This window comes from Gavialis gangeticus, unplaced genomic scaffold (assembly GCF_001723915.1).
Source record: "Gavialis gangeticus isolate Ggan-Ray unplaced genomic scaffold, GavGan_comp1, whole genome shotgun sequence".
Lineage (NCBI taxonomy): Eukaryota > Metazoa > Chordata > Crocodylia > Gavialidae > Gavialis > Gavialis gangeticus.
Window position 1 is genome coordinate 15,623,453 of NW_017729016.1, and position 9,164 is coordinate 15,632,616.

At 43.4% G+C, this 9,164-nt stretch overlaps 1 protein-coding gene across 1 annotated transcript in view; it reads left to right on the forward strand.

The window, feature by feature from the left end:
* The first annotated feature begins 1,261 nt into the window (after positions 1–1,261).
* LOC109294517 (C-X-C chemokine receptor type 2-like) overlaps positions 1,262–9,164 on the forward strand; it is a 26,596-nt gene continuing 18,693 nt past the window's right edge. The window contains exon 1 of the mRNA XM_019512927.1: positions 1,262–1,537. The gene's annotated coding sequence lies outside the window, so the exon portion shown is untranslated. The remainder of the gene's footprint in view (positions 1,538–9,164) is intronic.

Here is a 9,164-nt window from a genome sequence, read left to right on the forward strand (position 1 = left end):
TGGGACATTCCATCTGCCGCAGCATTGCAGTGATCACAAGCCATGCCTGCTACCTGAAGGTCTGTAGAAAAAACTTTTAAAGATGTGCCTATGTCTGAATCGCCGATTCTCCGAATCAGCATCGACTCTTCAGATTTGGATTCAGCCAAATCAAATCAGGGACAGCGATCTGAATCAACAAATTGAATCACTGTCCCTGATTTGGGCCAAATCTGAATTGAATAGGACCCACTTCAAACACCCCTAATAAATACCCTCTAAATGTCAGAGTGCCCAGGAGGGGGTTTATTCCCCCCTCCCCTCCCTGTCCCACTGGCAGGAACCGCAGCCCTTCTGGCATGGACCCATTAAGGTTAAGAGGGCAGGAAGGGAGTTAATTCCCACCCCCCACTGGGTGACTGCAGCTGGGACGAAGCAGCCCCCCTCTGCCCTGCACCCCCACTGCCACAGGGAAGGGGGGGAGGCTCTATGCAAGGCTGCCCAGCTACAGAGGGGGACTTCCACCTGTCCTCCCCTGCCACTGCGAGGAGGCAAGGAGACAGGGGGGCTCTATGCAAGGCTGAGGGGGACTCTTGCCCCCCAGTTGCTCCCCTGCTGCTGCGGAACGAGGCAGGTGGCTCTATTCAGCACTGGGGGGGTACTCTTTCCCCTCCTCCTCCTCCCTGTGCTGCCACGGGGCAGGGAGGGAGTGCTCTGTGTGGCACTGCCTAACCCAACCCAACCCAGCCCAGGCCAGCTGGGACACGGGGAGTGGCTGTAACTGAGCTGCAGCTGCTTGGGGTGGCCCTGCCCCCATGGCCCAGGCCAGCCTCGCTCATCCCCAGCTGAGGCTCAAAATCTTGCTCACCAATCCATGATGGACATTGCCAAAGTTTCTGAAAAACAAACTATTGCACGTGCATGTAAATCCGTTCTTCAAAAAAATGCTATGCATGATTCAGAGAGCAGGAATATACCCTAAATTGTTCATTTTAGACAGAGCCCTTGACAACATTCACTTTGACTTGTATTAGTTTTAAGGTGTTTAAACCAAAAAGCCAGTGGACAGTGTTGTTATTTCAGGCGGCACACTTCTAAAAATTCTACTTGCAAAGACTGCCTAACATGGCTGGGTTCACTTCATGACTAAGAAAACGTCCAAACCCTGAATTAGAGGCCACTGGATGGCCTCACAGACTCAGAAATGGTTAGGGAAAACACTACTTTTCTGTTCTGAAACAACTTGCTGCGTAGCATGATTTGAACTTTAAGGTCACATGATAAAACCATAGGTTTGCTAAACATGCAACGTGTATGGGTTGAATTACTTAAAACAGTTTCTGTTTTCTCTGCAGAACTGTAGGCTTTTGTAGTCTTAGTGTGCCTGTGATATTAGCTTGCTATACAGCAGCTAAAGAAGTGACTGTAATACACCCTCATGATCTGCTTCCTGCATAAATAAAAAGGGTTATTTCCTCCAAACAGTAATTATATTTCATCTGACTATTCACGGCAAAAGTCTCAGCCAGTTGCATCTCTGGAACATTTTCTTCAAGAGGTAAGTTTTATATTTCTTTAAATATGTAGATTACCACTAGAGGATCAAAGCTCTTATTTTAAAATCTTTTTCTTTTCACTCAATATTTGGACTCTACAAAGCACTATGAAATACCACATCTGGGACATGTTTTTATAAAGTTGATATTTATTTATAGAACTGGGTCCAAAATAGAAGTAAGATTAGTATTTTCACCAAACAAACATTTAAAGAGTAAGGCCGTAGTCTCAAAAAGTATTTAGGTGCCTAACTGCAACTGAAATTAACTCCTATTAAAATATCACACTGGAATTTGATATTTTTGATATCTAGAGTTTTACTTCCAGATGCACTTTGAGGGTCTGGGCCTTACGGATGAAGCCTTAACCTTGGAAGCTAAATCCATTCTCTTGATGGACAGGCATTATCAAACATTGCAGAAAAAAGCATCAACAGCGCAAATTAAAATCAATATTGTCATTGTTGCTTTATATGCATTTGCATAAAAGTATAAAGTTTCAATTTAATATAAAGTGGTAACTTTTTAGAGCTAAGAGATCTGGTTCCTAGAACATTTACAATTTCAAAACTAAAAGAGCCCTATGACAGTTTCCATTATCACAACATGTAAGAGAGAGATAAGTAGGTGATGTTTTAAATGTTATCCTCGTACAGTACTTCAACTAGAGCCTGTGATAAAAAATGTATGGTTTCTCTTTTTTTCATAGAAGAAAGGAAGGATGATCTGAGCAAGCTTTATTTAGAAAGTCTATGCTATGGGGCTCTGAAGGGTTAAAACTGCATATGCAGGGCACCACAAAAATCTTATGAGTAAAGCTACGTGGTTGGATTAAAGGAAATAATTTCATAGTAACTGGTGAAAGACGACAGCCGCCCTGCTAAGCTTTTAGATGAAAAGATGTTTGGTTGCTAAGGAAAATAATTCCTTAATTTAGGGACACCCCTTAGAAGACCATAAACAAGTGTCAGTTTCTAGTTACATCTAGTTCAAATGTTGGATAATTAAATCACCAAACTGATATTAAAAAATGCAGTTAGAGTCCAGGCTCTCTCAAGACATATACCCCCACTTAAAGCTCTTAACTTTTTGCAGTCCTGCATTGTCTTCCCTGAACCATGGTGAACAGCTCTGCTCCGTGTTGGCTGTGAAGGGTAATTTATCTAATGGCGTTCAAAGGATGAAAATCAAACATGTTTACCTTCCCTGCCATCACACAAATCATAACAGAGCAGAATATAATAAAATAGTGAGAACTTAAAGGAATGGGAAGGAGAAACTACATGAAGAGGGAGGAAGGAAGTGCATTAACAATGGTGTTAAACTATGATGACCTAAGTACAAACAAGGGAGGGAAATGAAACAATCTAAAGAGCAGGGGAGAGAGAATAGATGAGACAAGAGAATGAAAGCCGATACCAGCAACATCTATTAAGGAGATTCTTGTGACTGTGGCACAGGTTATGAAACACAGAAGAGAAGCTACTGAGTCTATGCTCTGCCCCACTCACCATTTTGTGACTTGGAACAAGCCCTGTACAATGTCTAGGGCTTCTGGTCCCCTTCCGTAAATGGGAGTAAAATTGCTACCTACCTGGCACAAAGGGATACTGGGAGGAAAAATGTGATATTTGAAAGCCGTATATTCTGGGGGCATAAAAAAAGATAATAAATTGATAAATGAAATGCAACAAACAGGAAAAGCATAACCCTTGCATCTGTATGGAAGTACACTGCAGGCCAGTGAAGTAAGCCTTTGCCATTGTAATGCAGAGGGTCAGTGACAACATTTTAGAACTCCAAAATTTAGCAGAAGAGAGAAAGAAGCCTGACATTTTGTGTCTTTTTCATAATGGGAACTCTAAAGGCATTTTGACCAGCTTTAAAGCCTGCTTGACTGTCTGGAGCTTTTGGAAGGGGAAGAAAACAAAGTAAGTACCCTCAAGCATTCTGCTCCCTCTCAGACAAGATTATTCACTTCAAGTCCGATAAGTATCAAATGAGAAGATTTATGGGAATCTTCAATGATTTTCACCTTATTTTAACAGAGGTGGTGTGTAAATTCTTAATCCCAGCTGGAAATATTATCAGGATGTAGAACACAGCAGCATGGATTCCCTCCCTAAAAGCTTCTGATCAACTAGCCTAAAGCTTCTGCATGCTATTAGAGGATCTATGGATGCTCTCACAGTGCATCTTTACAAGGTGCCCTGGGGTAGGGAGGGGGGTGCTTTAAGTAGTGCGGCTCCAGGAGCCACTCTAAATCAAGCCCCCACAGCACCAAGCGTCTTCAGCAGGGCTTCTTTAACTAAAGCTCATTTCATGAGCACCTGCTGCCATTTTGAAGCATGGGGAAGCTGAATACACATGACGGGGCGGTTGCTAGAGCATGCTATTTAGCTCGCTCAAGCAGATTTGATTAATCAAGTCTGCGCCAATGCCTGGAACAGACATCTGGCATGTGTATAGGTGCCCATACTGCAGACCAAAGGATGAGGCACACCTTATAAAGATGCCTTCTTGAGTTACAAAATGGTTTTGACTTCAGTCTTTAAAAGTTCTGCTCATCTCAGAAGAATAACTATTTATAAAATAATATACACTAAGACAAGTCACTGGTTAAAAGCTAAAGCAATGAGTCAGCTACAGAGATGACAAAACACTGTAGCAAATTCCCAGCTCCTGTAACCCATGCATATAACTTACGACCCCTTGCCGCTATCTGTAACTTGTATTTCTTAATCCAAAAGTACTCATTGATCAAGTTCCTCTTGTAAGAACGTACATAAGGGCAGGTCTCAAGAAATCAGCTGGAGTTAGAGACTTGGTACCTAAAATACTGTGCGCTTTTCTAGACAGAACTCAAAGAAGACAAGACAGCTAATGTGACCTTAAAATTCTGGTTCTACCACAAACCTTTAAATTGCATTAAGACAGCATCAAGTGTTTATGCATTTATTCTCCTGGGGTGCACAACATGCAAGCAACACTCACAGTGTGTACTAATGAACCATATTGAAGATGTAAACAGTTTGTTCTTTTAGTAATAATATCCTGCTGTAGTGGAGGATGCTAGGGTGTTTTCCTGGAATTTTTCAGAAAGGTGCATTGGCAGGATAATAGAAGGAAACACTTTGGCCCTGTCTTCATGCAAAAGGATTCCCCGTCACACTAAATTTTAATTGTACAAGTACAGCAGTACAGGTAAAACCTCCCTACGTAGGTCCTCCTGTTAGAGTACATGTAGCTTACTGAAGTTTAACTTATATTCATTCCCTGGCGGCATAAGCAAAACTGAAAATAGGAATAAGACTGTCTAGCAACACTAGTATTACATCAATTTTAAACTGACACTTCGGGTTATCCTGAAAACAAAAAATACCAAGTTGGCAAGACCTGTTCTAGCCTTTACCCGTTTCTGGCAGGTTTCTCGATAAGCATGACAAATGAGGCCTAAAACAGGTTGATAATGGGCTGTTGGTATTTATGAGAGAAATACATTAGCTCCTTAGAAATGTCACTGTGCACAACAGTAGCAGTCAACTCAGGAATCAAGAGGATGAAGCTTAATGGGTAATAAATTGCAAGTTTCACCGCTTGCTGCTATATCTAACCTTCTTTGTCTAGCTGGCCTTGCAGCTTGGATATTCTGAGGAGAGTTGTATGAAACGTAAAATTCCCTTGGCTGTGCTCAGAAGTTGGAGCTAATCATCAGTACCAAGGCTAGATCCTGAACAAGTTAAAACATGCATTTCCACCTCCATTGTTGTTTCCATAGTCTGATGCAGGCCAGCGTCATTTCTAGTGAAATCCCCAAACATTCTTGCTGCCAAACCAATATCACTGCAAAAAGGAGGCTGTTGCAAAACTACTCTGCGATTCCATGCAAGGGAACTTGAAGCCATCACTTAACAGGTTAGGCTGGCAGCTTGAAAGGGGACGAGGAAACATTTACAAAGCCAAAGCTAACTACTAATGTTCAGTTCTGTCCCAAAAAACTGACAAGAGTGGATGAAAATATCAAGTCTCATAAATGTTTCCCAGCCTGCCACAAACAATGTGAGAGACGAAATCTGAAACAAGTGACAGTTCCCCTCTGTGAGCCCAGTGCCTCTTTGCTGCCTTATGGTCTAGACCAGAGGTTCTCAAACTGGTCCGCGGACCACCACTGGTCCACGAGCTTCATTCAGGTCCACAGAAAGGTGTCCTAAGGCTAAAGCTGACAAACATTACACCCAACTTCCCAGAACTTTGCTCAAAAAACAGGCACATCCATCCCATTAGAAAGCCAAGACAACTGATATTAAAATATGAGGTGTGTGCTTCGATTTGTAGAACAAACAAAAAAAATAAAAAAGTTTATTAAGTGGTCTGCTGAGACCCTCAGCAATTTTCATGTGGTCCATGAAAAAAAAGTCTGAGAACCACTGGTCTAGACTCTTTTATTCATACCCCTTCCAAAGCTCTCATATGAGGTTAAATTTGCCAGAAAGTCTATCCTTTTGGAGGGTCCAAGATTTGATCTATTTAAAAATTGTCATTAATGTGTTTTATATAGAGAATGTATAGGGAAAGCAATGGGGAAAACTTATTTCATGGCCTTTGAGGATTATTCTCAGGCAGAAAAATGTGGGGTGGGGGGGAGAAGGAGGGGAACCTGGAGAGGAGAGGAGATGGGTACTGTGCTACAGGGGACTGGCACACAGTTAACAGCTATGAGAAGCTACTGTATGTGTATGCAGGCCAACAAAAGGGAACTGCAAAGCCAAGGGGATAGCACGGAAACCATTTGCTTCTACGAGAGGAATAAATTCTGGATTTCTTTGCTGCAGTATTGCCCAGTTGGTAAAACAGAAAGAAAAACAAGTCACCCTGTGAGCTTAGCTCATTCTTCTGCTGAGCAGGAACAGAAGTTAAACTTTGCTCCTCAAACCCTTTTCCTGCAGCAGAACTTCCCCAAAACCAGAACATCCTGACATCAAAATCTAGGAGGTAACAAACCCCACAAGTGAAGCAGTCAATCATAGCTGTATTATATATGTAGTGTGCATATAGAACAATTATTTAAACACACTCAACTGCTGTAATGGAAATAAAGTTAAAATTCAGACTACAAATGTGAGGTGGTATGGGACATGAGAAACTGAAAAAAGTGACTCGATTTATCTCTTAAGAATGTTAATTAAAAAATCTGTCACTGTATTAATACCGGTTAAGATTACAGAACCCCATAATAAAGTTGTTTTTTTTTAATGCCTGCATCTTTAGTGTTTAAACAACAGGATCCCTCCATGGAAAAAGGCTTATGCTCAGTTTGAGGGGTGTTATTCTCATTATGAACCTGGGATATATGGAACCATTAGATAAGGGGAAACTCCAGCATGCTGCCAAACCTCCCACTGGTCCACTGTCTACATACAGTGCTCAAAACAGATAAGCTGTTCGTGCAACATAACCAAGTTTTAATGTGGGCTTTTCTGCTATGCTTTAATGCAAAAACAAAAATGTTTGGACACCAAGAGGAAGAAGAAACCTCCGAAACTAGCATACTTTACTTTTAAACTGTAGGTGCACAAAACTACTTTTCAATCTAAGATCCCGTTTAATTGCTGGAAGTTTAAAATTTACTAATTACAAACAAACAGTTGACTTCATTAACTTTAACAAGAAGCTGTTTCAAAATTATTCATCTTTTGCCATTATACCCACTACTCTCTGTGAGGGAAGTTTAAATTTTCCAAATCAGCCTGTTTACCAGTAACAAATGTATGAAAGCTACCTTTTTGAAGATTAAGTAGTTATAATTTTAGTTGATCTGCAAAACGAATATACCTGTTTTATTGCATTCAGTTCCCTCCTGAGTAAACAATGACTTCGTTTTTTCACATTGTCTAGTATTTGCTTAAAAGAACAAAACCAAAACACTTGCATGGTATCAAAATTATTTTAGTAATATGCCATAAAGCAATTACAGTTAACAGCCTGTCTGTATTACCTTTAAAAACCCTGATCTGCAGGAATTTATAACTGCTGTAAAACACATGCTCCTCACTAAAGTTTTATGGACAAGATAATAATGTACTAGCAAATGTTTTCCAAATATTCAGGGCAAAAAAATTAATTTTGCCACTCTTTAGACCATAACAAAATCAAGGCCTTTGTGGTATTTAAAACAAAATGACCTTACTATCAACCTAGGAAGACCTATTACTATGAAAGCACAGTTCATTCAGAGTAGCTCTTAAACACTCATTCAAATTAATTTTATGAGGGCTTCTCAGTATGGATTGCAGTTAGGAAACAAGTTATTCATAAAGAAAGGGATCTAAAGAAATATAGTTCTCCTTTCAGGTTCTATCTTTGCATCCTCGGCCTGAACTCTGAGATGGGCAGCAGGATTCATGTTATAGCAGGGGTAGGCAACATTTTTTGGCTGGAGTGCCGAATACCCCCACAATGCCTACCTTGGAAGGTGCTGGACTGCTGGCATGCCAGAAAAACAAAATGAGGGCAGGGGGTACATAGCAGGATGCCCCGCTTGTGTCCTTTGCCCCCCACCCAAAGCCCCTGTCCCTGAACCCTGCTGCCCTGTGCCCCCGAACCCTGCTGCCCCTTGCTCCCCACCCAAAGCCCCTGTCCCCCAGCCCTGCCCTCCAGCCTTGCTGCCTGGGCTCCCGGCTGGCAGCAGCTACCCAGAGCAGGAGCCAGCTGAAGCTGGGAGGTTCCAAACAGCTGTACCAGGCTCTGGAGCCCAGACATGAGCTCCATACCGGCGCATACACCTGGGTGTCCAAGCAGGCAGTGGAGGAGGGGCCTGAGGCAGTGCAACTCCAGCACAGAGCTGATGACTGGGCTTCGGAGCCTGGCGCAGCTATTTGTAGCCAACCTGGGCTCTGGGCAGCTGCAGCAAGCAGCGGGCAGGATGCAAACAACTGTGCCAGGCTCCACAGCTCCGGCATCAGCTCCATGCTGGCGGCGACTGCGTGCACACCTCGGTGCAGACAACAGGGCAGCACAGCCTGCCCCAAGATGTGCATGCAGTTGCTGCCGGCATGGAGCTGATGCTGGAGCTGTGGAGCCCAGTGCTGCTTTTTGCAGCCTGCCCACTGCTTGCTGCAGCTGCCCAGAGCCTGGGCTAGCTACAAACAGCTGCGCTGGGCTCCGGAGCCCAGTTACCAGCTCTGTGTCAGGAGCAGGGGAGAGACCGGGGTTGTGCTGCTTCAGACCCCTCCCCCACTGCCCGCTCAGATGCACAGGTGCATGTGCCAGTCTGGAGCTCATGACTGGGCTCTGGAGCCCAGTGCAGCTGTTTGGAGCCTCCTGGTTGCAGCTGGCCCTGGCTCTGAGTAGCTGCTGCCAGCCACAGAGCCCAGGCTGCTCCCAGCAGGTAGCTGGGATGCTGCAAGCCCTTCTGGGAGCAGCCCAGGCTCCAGCAACTACCCAGAGCTGTGGCATGCCATGCCATGCTCGGTACGCATGCCCAGGGTTGCCAACCCTTGACCTATAGGATACTATAGGTCGATAATATCTGTTAGGTCTGTGAGAAGCAGCCAGTATTTGCTTTGGATTTGGCCGATTTGGGGGACAATGATTCAATTCAGTGATTCGAATCACTGTCCTGATTCAATT